The following is a 19379-nucleotide window of genomic DNA, read 5'->3' as shown; positions in this document are numbered from 1 at the left end:
ACGGCGGGGACGGGACCCTGCGGTGCCTGTCAGGAGCGCCCTGCCCGAGAGGCGCTTCTGGCGGCCCGGTGCAGCATCCGCAGCGTGACTGCAGCACCCGGTGCCTGCCGCTTCACCCGGGATGTGCCTCCCTCTTTCCACCCCGCCTGCCTCCGGGCTCTGCCGTCTCCCCTGGCTGGGTGCGTGGCAGGGGACGAGGTGCCACTGACCCATCATAGCTCCTCGCTGCAGTCACTCCCTATTTTTAACACCTGCAGAGCGCACGTGCAAGCCCGGACCCAGAGGGCAGCCGACAGACTCCCCGAACGTTTCCTTCGGGAAGTGAAGCGGAATGACAGTGATGTGATTCACGATAAACCCCCTGTAGGGAAGAGAGGGGGAAACAGAACATCCTGCTTCCTTTTCCTCGGGTAATCACTCCAGAAGATTTGGAGAGCTCTGCTGCCCTCAGTGGAAGGGGGCGGCGGGGCTTTGCTGCCCTCCGCAGCGCAGGAGCTCCGAAGGATGCTTCGCGGGGGTACCGGGGGGGCCCAATTGGCTGCTGTCTCTGGAGGGACACGGGGTTGCAAAGCAGCATCCCCAGCTCCTTCCTGGCGGCAGCAGCGACTCGCAGGCCAGTCTGGTGTTGCCAGCCTCGGGTGTGCAGGATGTGTTTGACCCTCCCCCCTTCGTTATCGCCCTCGCTCCCTTCTTCTGCAACAGTGAGAGCATGGAGGGTGCGAGATGCGGCAGCCTGTCTGCTGTCTCGGGGCCGGGACACGAGAGCGGCTCGCACCGTCGAGGGAATCCCTCACCACCACCCCCGCCCCTGGGCCCACTGCAGTGCCCGCTGCTCTGACGGAGACTCGAGCCTCCGAAGGGCTGGAGGGACAGAGACAGGCGGGGGGGCGGTGGCTCTGCCCGCGACGGTCGCCGGGGCAGGCGGGCGGGAAGCGGGCGGGAAGCGGGCGGGAAGCGGGCGGGAAGCGGGCGGGAAGGCGCCGGGCGGCGCGAGGCGGCGGCACCCTCCCGCCAGCGCGGCCGAAGGTTCTGGACCGCCCCCGCCGCCGGGATGGGGGCCGGGAGTGGAAGCCGGGAAGGGGCGGGGACCGGCGAGGGCACGCGCAGGAGATGCAGGAGCCGAAAATTTTCCATCACTGCAGTCGCCCCCCCGCCCGCATCCGGCGCGGCACGTCACGGCTCCCCGCAGCCGGCGGGGCGGGAGCGGCGGGATGCGCTGCGCTGCGGCGCCTTCCCGCGCAGCCCCGGGCGGCACCGGTACCGGCGGCACCGGCGGCGGCGGCGGCGCACCTGCTTCCGCGGGAGCGGCGCTCGGAGCGGCCCCGCGGCGCGGCTCGGGGCGCTCTGCCCGCCGCCGCTCCTGCCCGCCTTCACCCGCTCCTGCCAGCGCGGCTGGGGCTGCCTGTGGCGGTGAGCGGTGGCAAAATAGCCCCAGGAGTGCCGCTCCACGGCGTTTTCCGTCCTCTAAACGTCCGACTGCGCAGCGGGCGATTTGCAAAGGTTCGGCGAGCTAACGGGTTAAATCGAAAGGCTGCATCGCTCGCCTTCACAGCGCAATCACAGCGGTATATAAATAAGCACTACCGCGGGGAAGGCAGGGCGCGCTCTTTTCCCAGTAGGAATGGTGGATGCCCGGTGCCTTTTTCAGTCAATCCCATTCTTCGGGTGTCAGCAGTTCCGTGAAGCAGTGTACATGACACAGGTCAAGGTGACCTGTTTGTTGTGGGTTTTGCCCGTGTAGCAACAGACGTAGTGACGTATTGGTAACGTTTTTGGATTGTATCAACCATTTCAAGGCAAGCGCACAGATTCTGTGCATGGTGAAGTATCCCACATGCGCCTGATAAATACAGCAACCATCTTTGTGGATGCGATCTGGTTGTCGTGGACAGTACAGCTTTTCAAAAAGTTTAAACCACATTTTTTAGCGAAGTAAAAGTTTAACTCTACAAGTGCTTGATTTTTTTTTTTTTTTTCTAGAACTGTCCTCATTTTATATGGAAAACGATGATGAGGCTTAGTTGCACATTATGAAACAAAAGATTGGTAAAATGCATCCAGGAAGAAAAGCTGCTGTATTTCTAATGGCCCCATTATTGGAACTCTGCAACATGTGACTGCAATCTGCACTGCTCCAGAATATCGAGTCTTTAAAATTTTACCCATGCAGTCTGTTTGCTGGTTCAAATGATCTGCTTTTTTCAAGTGGTTTTAAGTAATGCCTCACTGATTGAATTATAATTTTCCTGACTTTGTAATTGCCAAGAATGTCCTTGGCAAAACATACATAGAATGTGTTTCATCCAATTTTGAAATGTATTTTGTAATCCGAATAATAAAAGTTAATATTCATCAGTTCCTCCCACCATAGTTTCAACGATTCATTTGTTTTCATTGTCATGCTTTTCTTTTTCTCTTTTTTAAAGTGTTCTTTTGTTCTTTTTTTCACTTTCCTTTGTTTCCATCCTCCTTATCCCTAAGTCACCCTCGTTTTTATACCTTCCATTGTTTGCTTTTTATTTTGTTCTTTTCGGATGCCTTTACACATTGGAAGCTTCCTTATGAAGTTTGAGGATTTAGGATAGTTAAGAATGAGCTTTTTTACTTTTAATCAGGAGATTCTGACCCTGCTTTATGTTTTAAGGCTGTTGTAAAAGAAACTGTAAGTTAGTTGTTAGTTAGGTGTTGTAAAAATTGGATTGTGTTCAATGAACTGAAGTGTGTTCAGAAATTAACTAGAGTTTTCAATTTATTATACGGGGAGGTAATGGGGGTTTTGTAGCTGAAGAACTATCTGCTGTGTGCTTCTAAATATCAGTTTGCAGTGGAGAGCTATCAATAGATTCACACCTCACTGTAACATCACCTGTCATTCTTCATCCTGTGTATGGTTTCTTTTAAAGTTTGATTATTTGTTTTCATATTTAGAAAAAGAACTAGCTTGCAAGTGCTCATGGGTTTGTTTTGGTTTTGTTTTTTCTTGTTTTTGTTTTTTGTTTGTTTTTTTGTGTTTTAACAAATAAAAGGCCTTTATAATATGGGAGGTTTTTTCCTTGCTGTTTCTTCCTACATATATAAATAAACCTTGAGAGATTCCATAAAACAATCTGTAACACACGCCCAGTAGAGTCGTTTATGTTTATGGTATGCATGGAAAAGTTATGTGTACAGTAATAGTGTAGAAGTCAAGTCCGTTCACAGGGTTTTTAGGTGATACTTCCTAAATTGCCCAAAGGATATCTAATGAAATATGTAATATGTCAAAGCACTCTGTACTAATGGCTACATAACATTCATTTTGTCTGTGCTTAGTATGAATATGATAAAAATCCCAACAGAGTAGGGATGTGCATTGGGTACTGCCAGGAGTCTGGGGGAGGATGGTGCTGGAGAGCAGGAACAGAGACCTGAGAGCTGTGTTGTGTCCTGAATGAAGCATCTGCATTACTGTCTGCATGACAGCTGTGGTCTGTCATGAAGAAGAGCTGGAAGTATGGGTGAGTGGGGAAAATGAGGATTCATGGTTTTGCTGCACAGACTCAGTGGTCCACAAAGATGCAGGCGTGGCTAATGGCTTCCACCATCCTTCCAAACAGTTTGGTTCATGATTCTTACCTCACATGGACTGCCTGTGGCATGCAATTAATGAAATTATAGGTTCTGATTATATGCTTTCTTAAACAAAACTTCCACTGAAGCCAAGAGGTATTACGAGTGCATAAGGAATGCAGGATTGCATATCCTGCCTCTTGGGCTTTGTGATGGTGCGTTGGAGTTACATATTAAACTTGGTTTAAGCCTTAATTTTTTCCCTCTGTGTTTATTCTAGTCTAGTTTCAGTTTTGCAATATGAAAACAACAAAATCACTATGTTAAGAGTATAAGCAGGAGTATTCTTTCAAAAAAGTAGTACATTTACTATAATTATAAGTTGGATTTAAGCCAAAAATAGGGAGAAATTCTGAATTTTAAAACCATGAGATTATGCTGTTATACTGCAATGAACTCAAAACAATGAGAGCTGCATGAGATATGTAGTACTGATCATCTCCAAGAAATTGTCAGCCTTAAATGGACATTGCCGGCTGCTGTAAAAATAGTTTTTACTCTATATTTTTAACTCTGTAACATTTTTAGGAGTTTTAAAAATAGTTTCTCTGTTAATCTTGATTCATCTTTTCCACTCAGAAAACTCTGATGTTTTTTTCCCAGTGTGAAATTCACATAAGTTTTTAAGGTTGTGATGTTTTGTTTTTGCTTTTGTTCTTGTGTTTGTTTGTTTGTTTGTTTTTGTTTTGTGTAGTACAATTCTAGAAAAGCTTTGGAAATGGATATTTGTTAATTAACTGAAACTCTTGTCATTTTCAAGAAGCCATTTCACATACTTTTGTTTATATTCTTACAGGAATAAGAGCTACTATTTTTGTTCTTTTACCATTTGCTGGTGGCAGAGATTATAATTTAAGATATGCATTTGGATTCCCAGAGGTGTTGTTGCCATTATTACTGCAGTCTGTGCATCTGTATCACTTACTATGTCAGCAGATCGTTGAGGACATTGTTTGTCAACCAATTAATGCTTCACATCTTTGAAGAGTCACTTGCATTTTTGTGGCTTCCTTTAAAATAATGTAAGTTTAAGAAATTAGATGACATTATCTGGGCATGCTGCTATGCAAGAGGTGTATGCAGAAGGGAACAAAACTGGAATAATTGCAGAGTTATGAAAAGGTTTCTGTGCTTTACCAGACTGGATACTTGTGTATGCACTGATATGGCAAAGAAAAAGGCCAGCTAGGTCAGGAGTTCAACAAGCACTGTATTTTGATGGGTAAGAAAGCACCAGTGAACCAAGAAAATCAGCTCCTCACTTTGTACTTCATGTCAAAAATACCACGAAAACAGGTAGCAATCAAAACATATTACAACCAGATCTCTATTCAGTAAATTCATGTCTGTAACTTGGTATCCATTAACGTTGTTTTTGGTAAAATCACTGCTATTCCTAAACATTTTGAGGACTGGGTCCTACTTTGTGGTAGACAACCATTACCTACGGAACTTAAAATTCAGCTTTTTATCGCCAGTGCATAAAGCACAATTTATTTACAGTATCACAATAAGTTTCTAAAATCTAATACTTTGTGTCTGACAGTGGCCAATAGAGGATTTTTCCGTGGCAAAGGTAGGAAAGAGGATAGAGAGTTGAATGTTAGAGCAATCTGATGTTTAGAATTTGAAATTTACTGAACCAAATGTTATATCCCTGTGTTTGAATTTCATTTTTTCTTGTATTCATCTACATGAATCTGTTGAATCACTTTTGGACCCATGTTTGATATTTATCAGCAGTGACAAAGCTTACTTAAGGCATTTACAAAAACTTCTTCAATTTGTTAAATTTTTTTCCCCAGACTTCTTCCTAATCAGTTCATTTGAGATCCCCATGTTTTGCACAGTAATAATTGGGTTTTGTACACGTTTATTCTACATAGTATGGTTGTCTTTCTTGAAATCAAAGAGTCCTAGTCAATCTGAGAGAAACTTTAATTAATCTTCAATTCCCCTGGATTCCTGTTGCAGAGAAAATGAAGATGGTTCAAGATGTTATAGGTGCTTTCTCCTTTGTTAGAGAACAAAATTTAGGCCTGGAGTGTTTCATAAAATGGCAGCAAGCGGCTTTTACCTTGACTTCTTTTGCAGTTGTTCTATATTCATGTTGATGTGTGTTCTTTTGCATGTTCTGAGGAAGGACTTCTTCCTTTCGTTTTTAGACTGTTTGCTGTAGGTCTAAGTTGGCTGGTGTCCATATGTAAAAAATTTGTAGCCATTTATTTTATTTTATTTTTGAAACATGGTTTTTTGTTGTGAATAATTATCACTCAAATTTATAAACCCATTTCTTGTGGGAAGAAAAATCACTCTTTTACCTTATTGTGTACAGTTTTTTGGTGAATAAAATGGACATCTTTAATTTAGTCGAAGATATCTTCATTGATCAATTCCTGGCAAAAATTAGGAATGGTTAAATAACCTAGTTTATACACTCTTCCTTGTATGTGAAGAGAAGATTTGATATAAATTAGTGAAAAAAAAAAAAAAAAGTAAATTCTGTATGGTGGTAAAGACATTTTTGTTTATATATATATACATACCAGGAATTGATGTGCTGTTTATCTGCTATGTGCAGAGTACTTTCAGAGACTGAGGAGGTGCTGAGTCACACTTTCACCAAGTGACTGACAGCCCTGTTTCTCTGAAGAGCTGGTAGACTTTCTCGCCTGCGTATCAGGCGAGCAGTGTAACGCCCCTACTTAGGAAATGAAAGGATGACACAGCATTATAACTGACCTCATTGAAAATGCTGTAAGCAGCTGAATGGAAATGTGCTTAGGCAGCCATGCAGGGCAAATCAAAATCTACCCACATTAAATTATTTACTGGCAGGAATGATGCACTATTAAAGGAAGTTGAATAGTAGTATTCATTTCAGCGTGCTGAGCTAGCAATTTTGCAGTGCAGTTATTCAGAGGAAATTTTTTCTGAATATATGAGTAGCAATAGATCTGGGAGAGACATGGAGCTCTCTGTTGGCAATGTTTCCTGAGCTTGGAAAGATGTGTACATAACTAGAGTAATTAAATCTAAGCCTAAATAATCTAAAATTTATAATACCAATATATAATTTGATATTCAATAGTTTGTGAGTCCAAAATAAATTACAAGAAGCTGTAAATATTGTCTTCCTCTTTAAAAATGTAGGAATATTTTGTTGTGGAACCATAAATATGTTTAATACATTTATTTCCCCTTGGTATATGATGTTTTAAATCAACTTTTCTTTGAATGTACATTCTTGGAGTATGACAAGCAGAATCCAGTTTACATTTACAGAAATATCTGCAGTTATTGCTTGCTTTAAAATCCTTTAAGTAGTTAGCTGGTTTATGTTGCTCTTAGAACAGAATTATTCCATAAACAGCACAGCTCTTCATGTTTCTTTTAGCCATTAATTTGTTTTTTTGTTAAATGTATAAATCTTTTAAGAGAGATAGAAATTTACCTTAAACCAATAACAATTTTACTGTCATTTGGCATGTAAATGCACATTTTTTTGAGGTTTATTGTACTCCTGTGGTATTCCATAACATGTTTTGTCATGGCATTCAGCAGGGAAAGAGTGCCTGCACTTATTCGGCTGCTGCTGTTAAAGTGCTTATTACATCATTCTTCTGATGGCCTTCTTTGGATTGCAATCAGATTATGATATGATTCAGGTCATTGGGTTTTCTTGTATCCCATAGGTACCTCAGGTGCCATGGTACTGAGACTTCAGTGTATGGGAAACTTGCTCATCTGAATAGTCAAATAGTCTTTGGGTGCATGATTTTGTGCATGTACTGCAGTTTTTTGCACAACTAGATCTGATAGATTTCATGTCACTGTATTTGTCATGGAGTATGTTGAAATAACGTCCCTGGAATTTGACATAGGATTTTGACATGCCATGCTAAGAGACACTACATGTTTCTTGTGGTATGACATTGAAAAGTAACTGTAAATTGTACAAATTTTCTGAAGAATTTAAAAAATACAGATGGTTCTATAAATAAATAGCATATATAGAATACATAACAATGGGTTTTTTAGTTTAACTCGTGATTGGCACATATGTGGAATGACATATATAAATGACACTACCTCAAATTAAGAAACACAGAAAATATAGATCACAAAGTCTCCATTAATTCCACATACAAACTTGCACAGGTAAGCACATGCAGACAAGCTTAAGGAGGTGATACTGGCTTCTGTTAATGAAGCTACAGGAAGAAATAGAATTCCTTCATCAGAAATTTAACATCATTTACAAGACTATATGGTTAAATATTTTTAAGTAGGTGCTCTAATTAATGTCAAGATAGGTAAAAGAGAAACATGGTTTTAGTGGAACTTTGGAGTCAATGGTGGCTAGTGATATGATATACAATTTGTTCCTTTCTGTTCTGATTGCAACTGACATTTTTAATGTCATGTTGGTTTACAGAATTCCTCACGGCCATGATCTAATTTGATATGATTTTCTGGTTAACAGTCTGAAATGGAAAAGTCTCACAGAGAAACAAAATTGTTGAGATAACATTAAAAATTTTTCCACAGGATGGAAGAAATGTAGGTTAATTATTCTATCAGTGTACTAGACATACCCGTCATTTATACTTTTCTCCCAAACCTTACATTCTTTATTTTAATATTATTGGAATTGTATGTAACAAATACGGTTTGTGATCAAATAGAAACTTGGTCACCCTGACTGTGACCAAAATGATCTCAAAAAGCATAAAAATTTGTAATTTTTTCCTCTTACAGATTTATTGGACAATATCATTGTAGAGAGAATAACTGACCTAGCAAAAAACCATACAAACATGTAGAAAATTTAACAGAACTGACAGTGTTTCTTTTCCACTCCTCTCTGTCTAGCTCCCCTACATTTAGGCAAGTAATGTTTTGTTCTGTTGTTCTTTGCTTCACTTCTTTCATTCTGCTTCAGGTGCAAGACCATTAATCCTCAGATCAGAGTGGCACATTGGCAAGCCTTACTAGTGCAGAAAAACTGCTTTGCAGTTTTTGATTTTATGAAAAGTTTTGAAATTAGCCTATAGGAAGGCTTGAAAAAAAAAAGTGAAGAGAGAGGTGGAGGAAGGCTTATTAAGAGTCATAGAGAGGTTAGAAACTCATCTGGATACCAGATCATCACTTTGTCCATTACATTTGCATTGGGATCCTGTCATGGACTCTGAACTGCAGTATGCCCCAGGCTGAGTTCTCTCCTGCATGTTGCCAGTCACTGGTGCAAAATGGTTGTACATCATCTTCCCAAAAATTGAAGGTCCATCGAGTGTAAGACTACCTGTGACTGACACAAATCCCATTTGGGCTCATTATTCATGTATTCCCAATGGTCCTTAAGGTCTTTGCAACAAAGAATGGGCCATGCCTCTGCATGCCCCTTGTCCTGTCAGTCCTTTGCTGTTGTAGCAAGATGCCTCAAGGCATGGGAAGAAGAAGCATGGGGTAGGACCTGGGTGCTGACTGGCCATGAGCTAGTATCAGAGTCAGGATGTAGGTAAATGAGTGGTGAAATCTGTGCTTTCTACAGGCTGTAGCTGCCCTGCCCAGCTTCCTTGGGTCTCCCACCCACACCCTGCCTGGCCATCCCATTATTGCCATTGTTTGTGTACGTGGGTCTGTGTCCAGCTGTCTCTTGCAGCGTGGATCTGCTGGCTCCTTGCTGGCAGGCCCTTGTGCCTACACTATAGACAGCCTTGCATCCAGCCCTGTTTCCTGACTGCACCTTGGACTCACGTGATTGTCAGCCTTGGCCCTGGTGCTCTTCTGCAGGAGCAGCTGGCTGCACCCCTGGATGGACCATGGACCTGCCTCAACAGCAGGTGTCTGCCTCTGTTGGTGAACTGTGACCCTCCCATGGCTGAGGGACTGCCCTGCTGCTGGGGTGCTGGTGTTCTCTGCCTGCCTGTCTTGGGGTTCCCATAAGCTTCTAGATCATCCTCCCTTGTGGCAAAATGCTTGTGTCTCATTTCTTGATAGTGCCTAACTTCATTGACCAGCTTGGCAAAAGCATAGCCTCAGACCCAGCTTCTGATCTACATGATAAATGAACATTTTCACTCCTTGATGGATGGTACAGCTTCATGCTACCTCGCTGTATCTTTCTTTTAGTACATGTTGCAGAAATAATTTTATTTTTTCCAAAATTTTATAGCACTTCAAGATACCTTTTATTGCTGTAGGGATTTGATGTTTGCATATTAATATGTTGCTCATAGTCAAAGATTTTCACCAAGGATTTAGCCCCAAACCCTGCAGTTATTAAGATAAATGTGTTTGACTCTCTCTGTGTGAAGTCACTACAAGCTTTTGTAGGTAAACAAAATGCTTCATTACTCAGTGATATATTTGCAAAAAAAAAAAAAAAAAGTAAATCTGAAGCTCCAGCTGCTTATGATGAAGATGATATTGTGGTAGATTATGCTGATCTATTTTTGGATGCATACCTCAGTTAATGGGTTTCTGTGTGAGCATCTAGACCCAGCATTGAGGAAACAGTCTTTGCATATTAAAATACAGCTGTTAGTCTTTCCAAACAATCATAAATACATAAGCTAAATGTATTGAAGAATAGTAAGGTGTTGCATTATTTATAGAGTGAAAGACATGCCAGTACATACATTGTAGCACCTTATTTCAAGCTTTTTTTCCCTTATTATTGAATGAATTAAAGAGGGAGAATTCTGCTCCAAAGAATTAACAATCCAAACACATTTTTAAAGCACATAGGGCTGAAGAAATTTAAAATAGTGTCTTATCAGGTTTCATGGTTATGTACACACAAATAGATAAATAAACACTGCCATACATAGATGATCAATGCTGTATTAGACCATACAATTATTAAAATAATATTTCAGTGGTGGAAGTTACAAATACCTTGTTTTTATGTGCCTGTAACATGTATACAGCTGCAGTAACCAACCTGTGATTCTTTTAAACTTTATCAGAGCTTGTATGACTAATTTAGCCTTTTATCTATCTGTGGATAATCATGTAGAAGCTAGGCACAGAGGAATGCTGAACAGATAATATAATTGGAAGTGTAAATCTGAGTGGGCAGGCAGTTGGATTTCCTTCAGTCAGCTCTTCCCAGCCACTGTCTTTGAAGCTGTAATCCTTGTGAGCCAAGCAAGGTCTCAGGTTCCAAACACACATTTATGTCATGATAAGAAAGTTGCTGTGGAGAGGTTGTGCTGCACTGGGGTGTTACTGCTCCCACAGCCAAACTGGCTGGGAAGTTTCCCCATTTGTTTCAGTACAAAGTTAGTAGCTTTCCAGGATAATTTTAAACAACACAAGCTGTTTTGCATAAAATGCATAAAGAAATCTCACATATCTTTCATCAGCATCAGCTCTGGGCAGAGTATCTTTCACTAAATTTGTGATCACAAACATCTGGTTAGTGGTAACTGTTCTTGCAGCTGGGCTGAGTTGAGACACATGGTGTCTTCATGGGTGCAAATGATGGGAAGAGAAGAAGACACAAAGGATGATGGGATCTGCTTTTCTTCTTTTATGGTTTGACTTCATTCAGTGGGGCATATCTGTGGAGCCAGCAGGTTCCTCTCTGGCATGCAGATATTAGGATTAGGACCCAAGTTCATATTTTCTCATGCTCAGTGCTGGGTAAAACATTTTAAACTTCTCTTTCTGTTTAAACTTTCAAATACAAATATTACCTTCCTTAGAACTACTGAAGCTGCAAGAGAGTGAAGACTAAGAGAACTCTGTTTTCTTCTGACAATTGAACAAGTGTTGCTTATGCCCAGCAAGTTTAAAAGATAAACGGTAAGAACTCCCAAATTTAAAATTATTCTTTTCTAATAATTTTCATTAATTTCTACAATCAGATAGTGTTAATACTGTGCCTAAATATACAGGCAAATAGTGTAAAAGTTTCCCAAGATGAGCTGACATAGGCTTTCATAACGACATATGCATTCTTAAGTGTAGTATTTCACTGTTCCCCAGGCCTATAAATAAAAAAATATGTGGGCAGTAAGTGATATTCCTGTCTTTCTCATTTTATAAATCTCCTATTTCCAATGGAAATGAAACATTAAGTAACTAACCTTTAGTCTTCTTGTACTGCTTCTGATCTTTATGATAGTATATTATTTATTATTGAAGAAGATGTTTCATATTTCAGATGTAGTAAATAGTTACAGTGAAATTTTAAATTTACTTATGTGCTTTAAGTTACACAGGAGCTTGGTCAAATCAATTAGTAATATATTATTTTTTTTTTTCCCTATGTACATCTGAAATTCCAGCTCCATTAACTCCATTTTGGTGGTCCTTCCTTCCTTCCTTCCTTCCTTCCTTCCTTCCTTCCTTCCTTCCTTCCTTCCTTCCTTCCTTCCTTCCTTCCTTCCTTCCTTCCCCACTGTGTATGTCTTACAACTTTTGTTTCAGTGCCCAGTTTGAATGTTTATCAAAATCATATTGTAAAATTTGTCCTTCACAGTTGCAGAGCATGACATGCTCTTGTGGGGTGGTTCTCTATAAGAGAGCAGTTGTGTAAATGGGATGCAGATGTTGACCATCATCGAGTGCTACCATACAAGTGGTGCAAGGCAGAGTCCATACCCAGGCATATTTCCTGCTAACAGACACTTATTGCCTGTAGCTGATCACAGACTTTATTCCAAACTATCTGTGCAATCCTTCCTCTAAATTAAAAAGCCTGATTGTAACTTCCTGTGCATGTGCACATGTGAATGAAATCAGTGACAGAGATGTTCTTTCTGTACAAGAGAATTGTTTGACACAAGGCTTTAACTTCTTTTCTTCTGCCAAATTTGACAATACCAGGAAATATTTTCCCATAATTTTGACATAAAAACCCTGGTTAGAATTTTATCTAGATGATTTAAAAAAAAAAAAAAAAAAAAAAAAAAAAAAAAGAGAGAGAACACTGAGTCTGGAGTCCAAAGAGACAGGTTCTGGTTAATTGGAAGCCTAAGGATCCAGTCTTCTTCCTTTGGTGGGTGGAAGTAAAATAGTTATAATAATTAATCAGTTCTAACTCTGTAGCTAAAAATCATCAGTGGGGAAAATCTGTTACTTTGAAGAATGAGGTATATACTTTATCCTAAAATGTTGTGTCTGTGGATGAAATAGTTATTTTGCTAAATCTTGTTGATTCATTTTTTCTTGAAGCAAGTTCTTATAGGTATTTACTATAATATTCATATACAGCTGTTAGGCATTAACAGTCATGAATGTTGTGAACAATCATCTTGTTCCTATTTCCTCTCTCCATTGGTTTTGTTTTTAATTTAAAAAATTTAAAAAAATTATTCTTTCCTAAGAAGTCATATTTCTACTTTCTACCTTTTCTCACAGTTGGTGTTTCCTTTCTTTTTTTTTTTAATTTAGAGGTAGGAATTTTCAGTTGGGATGTATTAGGTTAAGTTAAACATACACTGAAAAAGAATGTGCAGAAATGCTTGTATTTTGCTTCTGGAGCAATTAAAAGATTTTATTGAAGGTTGCATTAAAGGAGTCATAGAAAACAAAGTAGCTCTTAAAAGACATCTAGTCCATCCTCTGTTCTCAGGACATAGATGACTAAATCATTCTTGGCAGAGATGAGTCTGGTTCTCCCTTTGTTGTAATTTAAATCCACTACTGTTTGGTCTCTGCAGTCACCTTTCACACATCTGAAGAACATTATCATGTCTCCCCACAGCCTTCTCATTTGTAGGTGGTGAAGAACCTGGTCCTTTCAATGTTTCCCAGGCTAGGGAACTCTCCCTGTTTTCCTTATTTTTCTTGCAACCTTGTGGTATTGTTCTTCTGTGCCCCATTGCCACTTCTGATCCCATTTCTAGAACTGCTCTCCATTCACCCCCATGTTATATTTGTTCAGTCAGTTATTCCCAAGTGCTATTCTTTGGATTTGTCCATAGTGAAATACTTTTCATTTGTTTAATGTCCACATGCATCTTATTTTGGTAATGCATCCTCTTTATTTCTTCCCTTCCTCCTTCTGAACTCAAATCCTATGGTCTGCATAGGTCTTACAGCTTTTCCAAGCACTGCATCCTTTGCACACCTGATATGAGTGCTACTAATTCCATTAAACCATTAATGAAAATACTGAAAGTGCTGTATCTGGGTACAATGTAATGGGTATGGAATGTAATGGGTATGGGTATGGAATGTCCTAATGAGTGACTCTTCATTACTGCAGCTCACAGGACAGGTGTGGTGTGGACAGATGGTTATTCTGCTGATAGGCCATGACTTGAGCAAGCTCAAGGGGAATAGTGTCAAACCATCCAGATCTGGGCAGGTCTGAGTCTCTTTGGCAGCAATGCTGATGAGGGTCCCCACAAAGCCCAAAGCCAAAATGACAGTGACCTGAAGCATCAATGGCTCTTCCACAGAACCAGGAGAGTTATATTTGCTCTGCTCCCTATGTCTTTATGCTTCTGGATGTAGAAATCATCTCTGTATAATCATACTAGAACTAAAAAAAAATTAATAATTTAAATTGTTTTGTGAAAAATTAAATTGAGTTTGGCCTAGTTTCTCTAAAAAAGGAAAAAAAGGCAGTCTTAAGTGAGGGAAAGAAAGAAAGAGTTAGAAATATGAGCAGGAAGTAGGAGTATTTTTAGGACAAACATTCAGGAGTTAGAGCTGTTGTAGTGCTTAGAGTCAACCATGTACTATTTAAGTTTTCCTATTCATGGCAATCTTGTGAATTTTCACTTTTGAAAGCATATATTTAATTTTTCCCCTCAAATGCTATAAATGGCAATTTCATTAGGAAATTGTATTTTTCTCAAAAAATATTGACAAGGTTTTTTTTGCTTTCATCATTGCTTCTCTGTGAAAATAAGCCACCAGATATATTTAAGCTTCCAAGTAGATTTTTGAATTTCACATGTTTTTATCTACATTTCTATTACAGTTGTTTTTTCAATAACTTCCAATGAATAGATACAGCACAAGAATGTTCTTTGACAATATATTTTGTTGTGAAAACTGCTTGCTTTCTTTCTTAGAGCTTCCTGTAAAATCTTTCTTATCCAAACTCATGATAAAGATGAGTTTGCTGTTCTTGCTAACAATCATTGCACTCTTTTCCAAGGCCAGTCACAAGGAAATAAATATTTTGAGCTGTATGCACCCGTTCTGTCATTCAGCTCAGCATATGAAACAGTTGAGATCCACAAGGAAACATTTTAATATGTTTTGCTGTCATCAGCCTTGAAATTAGCAGCAAAAATAATGCACACTTATACATGACTCCTTTGTTATGAGCATGGCATGACAGGATTCCTGAGACCAAACTCAGATTTTTGCAAGGGCTCTGTGTAAGTACTTGCTTATTTAATGGAAGTAAAGTTACCAAATACCACACCTGCTATGTATTACATGGTTTCTAAAGTATAGCCCTGTATTTCCTTTGAAAGGAGTAAGGCATGGAAAAATTACCTTAAAAAATGATGTGTCAACCAGGTAATTTTCCCTTAATATATAATTGATTCATAGAGGCTGATTCTTGCTGCTGTGTTACTCAGTGAACAATACAGCCTGATATAAAGCATTGTTTTGCTTTTTGTTGATATTCTTCTTGACTGACACTGCATTGTATCAGCATAATAAAACCAGAATCATTCAATATTAGAATAATTAGAATAATTAATTAGAATAATTAATAACTGATTTTGGGCATTAAAAACACTGGGTTCTGGCATAGCCACAGTTTGAATGGATTAGCCTGGATTTAAGTCAAGGTTTGCTCAATACAAGACTAGTCTGAAAGAGAGCAAATGCAGTTACCAAATCAGTGACGTGTGACCACAACAGAAGCATCTTTGATGGAAAAAGGAAATTGAGAAATCCATGACAATAAGATAAGGCAGTGGTCTCTTCATGGTTTATTGAAGTTAGGAAATGTGTACCCTGAGACTAACTTGCCCCATATTTTTGCAACTCTCATTCAGAGCTGTTATTTTGCATTTCAAGCAGTATTGTTACTTGAAATGAAAATTTGAAACTTAAATGAATACTTTCTTTCTTTCTTTCTTTTTTTTTTCACTTTGTGATGTGTAAATGAAAGTTCATACTTCTTTTTGAAGAGTTGTCACTCTTCCGTCTTTTACCCCAAAACCCAGACCCTGTTTGTACTTGAACATTCTTTTCTACTTGCTCCTGAGTACCAGCTGCTGTTGACTGACTGAAAAGCATGAGTTGGTAGTACCTGAAGGGTTAGGCCTGATTTTGTTAGCCCATATTTGCTAGTCCACCTATTTGTGGCATCTGCTAATGGGGTGAAATGACTGACATGCACAGGCTTTTTTCATCTGCCTGCAGCTTTCTTCTATCTGTATTTATCCCCCTCCCTAGCTCCAGTCTCCATCAGAACTGAGTGTCTGGTTACTCACTAACATTATTCTGTTAAAATTATTGAAATGACTTTAAATGCTTCCTAGTGGGAGATTAAAACACAAAAAATAACCCCTGAATCTAATTTGACAGAACTGGGTTAAAAGAGAATATGCATTCAGGGGCACCTCACCTGGGATGGAGGCCTGATGGAGCAGCTTGGGGAGGTCTGTACAGGTAACCACTGACTCTGAATGTGCCCAGCCAGAGAAGTTTGTCTGACAGGCCTTTCTTTAAATCTAGCTTCACTTTCAGTACATTTTTCAATTAAGAAAAAAGTGTGAGGTGACAGCAGAATCAGTGAAATAGCAGCATCAAAACATCTACAGAAACAAACAAGAAAATTCCCAAGAAAAGGAGGTATTTTTTTAGCTGTAATCTTTAGGCTTTGGGGTGGGGGGATAAGTTTGTAACCTTTTTTAATGCCTGTGATAAACTGGCCTTTGGAAGTGACTTCTCATCTTCACTGAAGGTTTTGTAGAAACTTGGAGCAGTTTTTTACACCTCTGTTAAAATTTTCTAGAAAATATTTGGAAGACTGAAGATGACTGGGTACAGGTGGGACTTTTTTTTTTTTTTTTCAACTTTTTAAAGACAAATGACCTGAAAATATGCACATTTATAACATGACAAAACAAGACCAGGTAAATTTTGTCTTTGATTTTCAGATCCAAAGAACACCGTGTATGATGTATTAAATCTAATTATTGTGGTCATTTGCATTTGAAATGTACTACCCAGAAGCATAAGAAGCAAAGCATTGGATTAACATTTTAGCATCTGTAAAATGAGCATCTGTAAAAAGAGCAAAAAATTGCTCTTATAAAGCAACTGTTTTGACCTGGCCAAGAGCATGAGAACCATTGCAGCTTTGTTCATTGGTGAAAGTCATGTCATTTCAGGTAATGTTTTAAAACTTGTATAATCTGGACAACAGTGACTTCTTTTATACTGTTACTTCCTGTATGTGTGAAGCTCCTGCTGCAACAGAATCCCAGTAATTTGAGAATGAGAACATTTGAGATCACCTGAAACACAAGCAATGATCATAGTTCAACTGGCCAAACACTGATTTATAGCATTCTGTGTAGGAAGATTACTAACAGGCAAGAGTCCAAAATACTTCAACCATCTTAAAATGTTTCCAAGAAAATATCTGATTTTAATAATGACTATGCAATATGTAGGAAACATGAATGCTAGAGGTTAAGAGATCAGCAAAGAGTTCTCAGCAGCACCGATTTAACACAAGAAGCAATGGGGAAAGTCCAAGATTAAACTGTTCAGCTAAAGCCAGAACGGAAGCTGAGGCAAGAAAAAGAAAACATGGGCTCATAAACATGATGACATCTCTGTGCCAGGAAGGTAAGTCACAATAGTCATAAAACTCAGGTAAAAAAAGTTCATCATAGATTCTAGAAAGTAAGTCAGAGTTGCTAATTGTGTCATGTTTTCACCATAGATCAATCTATTTCCGCTTTTGATTAAAAAGTCAAGGGAGTGCAAATGCAAGCAGATAAAACATGGTAAATCACATACTCAAAATACCCCCTGTAATTGAATAAAATATAATAATGTGTTAGTGAATTCATTTCAGTTTAGGCAGAGAAGGGGTTTTCCTTAAAGTATTTAGGCACACAGGTAAAACATTGCAGAGTTTTAAGTGAAAAGAAAAGCACGTTATTCTAACTTGCTTAGATCTAGAACACATCCACTAATTAAAGAAGCTGAGGAAAGTGTCATGACCATCTCTGGGCTTTCAAATGGCGAGAAATACAAACACTGCAAGAAGCTGAATTCTCTGGCTTTCGCTCAGAAAAGCTCTCAAGCTTATTTTTATGCCCAAATGTTCCAGTGGAAATCACTGGTGGTGCCTGAACAACTTGCAGTATTGAGTTGTTAAAATGTTTAATGTTTGGGTTTTTTCGTTATCTTTCGTATGCGTTGTAGGTTCTCCTAGTGCAAAGCAGCAAGCTGCTACACGTCTCTTGTAACTGTGGGTACAGAGGAATTTACAATGTAAGCATTTTGTTTCATATTTTGTGAACTATGTGCCCTCACCTCAAGTCTGCTCTAGATTCATTGTAGCATAGAAATACTGCAAAAGTAACAGAAATTCAGCGGAGGGGATGGGGGATAATGCTTCTTTATTGTCACAAGACATTTATTTGTGGGAGACTTTATGGAGCAAGAGCAATTTATTACAAGTTTTATTGCTTTGCATGTGAGGTTGGGTAACTATTTAATAAAACTCCATTGTTTGCTAGCTGGAGTAATGGTATTTTGTAAAGGAAAGGGACCTTTTATGTAGTAATACAGAAATACTCTGGCTGTCATATTTGTAAAGGAAATAATCTATGTTCATTTCATAATAATAAAGGGGCTTGAGGTTTTGCAAGTACACCAATGCTAGATGGTGTTTAGCAATTTGAGACCGACTACTCCATTATTTTTCCCCCTAGGTCTTCCTGTTTTGTTCATAGTAGTTTTAGCATTTTTTTGCACTTACAGTCTCCTGCTTCTAGAGAAAAAGAAATTATTTTTCAGAAGTAGACATTTTACTGCCTGCAATGTACAAAACTGTGGCTTGCTTATATTTTAGTGCAGCCTCTACCCATATTCTGTGTTCAGTTAATACTTTGTGAAGGAGAATAACATCCTCTTCTCCTTCATTGTTCCTGTTGATTCTGTGTCTTGATATTTTAACAGGAGGAGAGGCTCCAATTTAAAGCCAGAGTTATCAACTAAGGGTTTAAAAAATACAGGCTAAGCAATTACCACAGAAGTGGCCAGAGCAGCTAGTTTGACTGTGGGTCTAAGATTTTCCAAAATTTTCCTTTAAGCTGTGGTTCTGGTTACAGCTGACTTTAATAATCACAGTTAATACTGATTTTCTTCATGGCATCCTGTTTGCAGCATGTGGACAGCCAGAAGCCTGATTTTTGCCAAGGACTTCCAGGCAATACAGTAAGAGGCAAATGCTAACACTGCTGTCAGTAACAGAGAGGTTATCACTATAATTTAAAAGACTGCAAGCTAAGAATAAATTGACCTATGTTGTTGGGCTTTTCCTTAAAAATGCAGCAAAAACACTTCTAGATGTACACAAGTCTAAAATAAATTGTGCTAAAATCAGTACAAACCTTTTTTTTTTTTCCTCCCTGAATGTTTAAACCAGTGCAGAGTGGCCAGCGCTGAGATGCTGCTGATCTGCATTGGGATGCTCTGCACTGGGGCACGAGACGAGGATTTTATTTTACAATCTGGAGAAGCAGTTGCAGTGTTTCAAAAGTTGGAAATTTTAATCACTGCAGCCTGTGAACTACTCTACATTTTGTGAC

This window comes from Oenanthe melanoleuca, chromosome 1A, assembly GCF_029582105.1.
Source record: "Oenanthe melanoleuca isolate GR-GAL-2019-014 chromosome 1A, OMel1.0, whole genome shotgun sequence".
NCBI lineage: Eukaryota > Metazoa > Chordata > Aves > Passeriformes > Muscicapidae > Oenanthe > Oenanthe melanoleuca.
The sequence above is the reverse complement of the archived record's forward strand: the minus strand, read 5'-3'. Positions refer to the sequence as shown.